The following is a 3196-nucleotide window of genomic DNA, read 5'->3' on the forward strand; positions in this document are numbered from 1 at the left end:
ATAAAAATGTTATGATATCAGTCTGGGGAGAGATCAGATACCCAGAGCCCATATGAAGAGCTCGGTGTGGTGGTATGCATGTGCAATCCCTGTGTTGGAGACACATATTTAAACTTCATACAGATCACATCATGCTTAAGTGCTCTATAGCTGACTTTCACCATCATGTGCTTTAAGATTTAGCTATGCTGATCTTCATGTAATCATTGATTCTCTCCTGTTGATGAATACTTGGCTTGATTTCATTGTTTTGCTGCTACAAACCATAATAAAACGACAATTTTTGAAGATTTATTATTAGCTTTTAATTGTGTGTGTGTGTGTGTGTGTGTGAGAGAGAGAGAGAGAGAGAGAGAGAGAGAGAGAGAGAGAGAGAGAGAGAGAGACAGCGCCAGTGTGGCTGCTGGGAATGGAACTAAGGTCCTCTGTGAGAACAGCAGGAACTCTTAACTGTTGAACCATCTCTCTAGCCCCACAGATGACAGTTTTTGTACCTGTTTTCCCAAGCACGTGTATGAGAATTTCTACTTGGTTGCTAATAAAATAAGTGTTGGTTTCTAAGGAATGTACGCATTATGTTTAGCAGCTTTTGTAAAAGGAGTTATGTGAGACTCCCTGCCTGTCTGCTGGGGTGTGAGATAAGGCATTGTGTTCCCTTAATTTTGCATGTCTCTGATTGATATAAACGTTTGTCGTTTTACTAACCACTTGAATTTTACTTTGCTGTGAACTCCCTGTTTGACTTTCTCATCCCATCTTTGTCAGCTTAGTTGCTGTAAGGAGACACCGTGACAACAACAACTCTCATGAAAGAAAGCATTGAATTGGGACTTGCTTGCAGTTTCAGAGGTTTAGTCCGTTCCCATCATGACTGCATGCATGTGGCATGCAAGCTGACGTGGTGTTAGAGGAGGGGCTGAGAGTTCTATATTTGGATCTGCAGGCAGCAGGAAGAGAGGCACTGGAATGGCTTGGCCTTCTGAAACCTTTAAAGCCCACCTCTAGTGACACACTTCCCAACAAGGCCACGCCTCCTGATGCCTCCCAAGCACTGCCACTCCCTGGTGAGCAAGCATTCAAGTCTGTGAGCCCACCAGGGCCATTCTTCTTCAAACCACCACACCCCCTTGGAGTGTTGCTCCTTTTCACCATGATTCACAGAAATTCTTTATATATTCCTTACACTAATCCTTCATAGACTGTGTGGTCACAGACAATAACTTGATTTTCTTTCTTTCTTTCTTTCTTTCTTTCTTTCTTTCTTTCTTTCTTTCTTTCTTTCTTTCTTTGCTTTTTAAATTGCTTTATTAATTTCAAATTATGAAAAATATTTTTTCTAAAATGGGTTAAATTGCCGTGCTGACAGGAATGTTTGAATTAAATGCAACAATTAAAGAATTTTACATAGAAACAGTTAAGTGGAAACACCAAAAGTTTACAGAAAAAAATACCCCACTAGATGCAAGCTTGTAAAACAGTAATATAACCATTTTATGTGCACAGAGAAAATTTTAGATTTCATGGTATGAGGCAAAAGTCGTAATGATTGCCAGGTTCCGGTGTTCCGAAATGCCTGTAAGGCCTTATCTGTTGCTCCTTACTCTTTCTCTTGACTTCCGTCCCCTGCACTACAAATCCACCAACATCCTTTCTTCCTTCACTGTGATCAACAAGTCTATTCGGTGTGGCCCATAGAAAACTAGGCACAAGTTGCCTGACTTTCCTTCTGACATTTTCCCCAGGCTTCTTGCTTTCAACCTCTTCCCGATGGTGGGACTCTGCTTCACTTTGTTTGGAGGCCTGCCCACCTTTTTTGTCCTTTTTGTCTTTTCCGCAGTAAGATGCACTATGACTTGTTTAAACTTGGACACCATTACTCCTGGGCCTATCGTTGCCTTCTCCTCATTCTAGCGATGCTCACCACCAGGTGCCCCGCGAAGCTTCTGTTCCTCAGGCCTGCTCTTCCTCCTCACCGCCTGGCAGCGTGCTCGCCGCCCGGAGCTGCGCCACCCAGAACAGGTGCCTCCGTTAGCGATAGTGATGGCGGGCTGGAGAGGATAACTTGATTTCTTAATTGTGATGTATTTTATGCATGAACATTTTTAATCTTTAGTGTGGTTGAACTTATCTATTTTAAACGTTATCACTGAGTCTGTTCCCTTGAATCTAAGACACACTTTCCTACCCCAGGGTGATACAAGATTCTCTTTTGTTCTCCTCTAAAGTTTTAAAAATTTTGACTTTCATGATTAGTTCTATAGCCTATCTGGGATTAATTTTGTGATGAATAAGCTTTAGGTGTAATGTTTTTAAATGAATAGTTCTGTTTTTAAATGTCAATTAATTTTATTTGGTTTGTTACTGGGGCAAGGTGAGCAGGCCATTGAACTGTGACAAAGGGCAACTTAAGAGAATTACACCTTGTTTGAGGCAGAGCCTTTGTTGTTGTTTCTGCTGCATTGCATACTTGAGGTTTGTGGGCTTCTGTGTTTCTCTCCCCTCCCCAATCTCACTGTGGGAACACAGGGATCACAGAGGGCATTACCACCGCTGGATTTTTATATGGGTTGTCAGGATTGAACTCAGGTTAACTTGCCCACTGAGCCATCACACCAGCCCTTAACCCTTCCTAGCAGGTGGATCAGCGACTGTCTGGCTGCCTCCTCCCTGCCACCTTAAGGCAATTGTTCTTACGGCCTGACACCCCGATGTTGCTCAGGGGGTCTTGGCTGTGTCTGATACGTCACTATTCCATATAAATGTTAGAGTCACCTTGTTGTTTTCTACAGAAAACCCAACCTCCTAGAATAGCAATGATTTTCCTGATTAGTTTAAGGATGACTGCCATCCTTACATTATTATCTACTTGTTCTTGAAATTACCTCAGTGGTGTTATGTAATTGTTTCTATTAAATGGTCTCCCTAGAAGTTGGATAGGTTTCAGTTGGACTAGGCTTCCTCACCTTCTAGTTTTGTTGTTTTGCTGTTTTTGACAATTATTTTAAAATGATGGGACTGGCAAGCTGGCTCAGTCATTAAAGTGCTTGTCACCCATGTATAAGTTTGGGTCCCTAGCAACCATGTTTTTTTTTTAAAAAAAATAAAAGCTGGTTGTATGTTGGTGGGGGGGGGGGTGCATGCCTGTAATCTTGGCATTGAGGAGGGAGAGATAGGAGGGTCCCTGGAGTTCGCTGGC

The 3196-nt window shown here is 42.3% G+C and overlaps 1 pseudogene; it reads right to left on the reverse strand.

Moving 5' to 3' along the window:
• Window positions 1–1518: 1518 nt before the first annotated feature.
• On the reverse strand, window positions 1519–1874 carry LOC127688330 (protein BEX4-like; annotated as a pseudogene).
• Window positions 1875–3196: the final 1322 nt, after the last annotated feature.

This window comes from Apodemus sylvaticus, chromosome 7 (genome assembly GCF_947179515.1).
Source record: "Apodemus sylvaticus chromosome 7, mApoSyl1.1, whole genome shotgun sequence".
Classification (NCBI taxonomy): Eukaryota; Metazoa; Chordata; class Mammalia; order Rodentia; family Muridae; genus Apodemus; species Apodemus sylvaticus.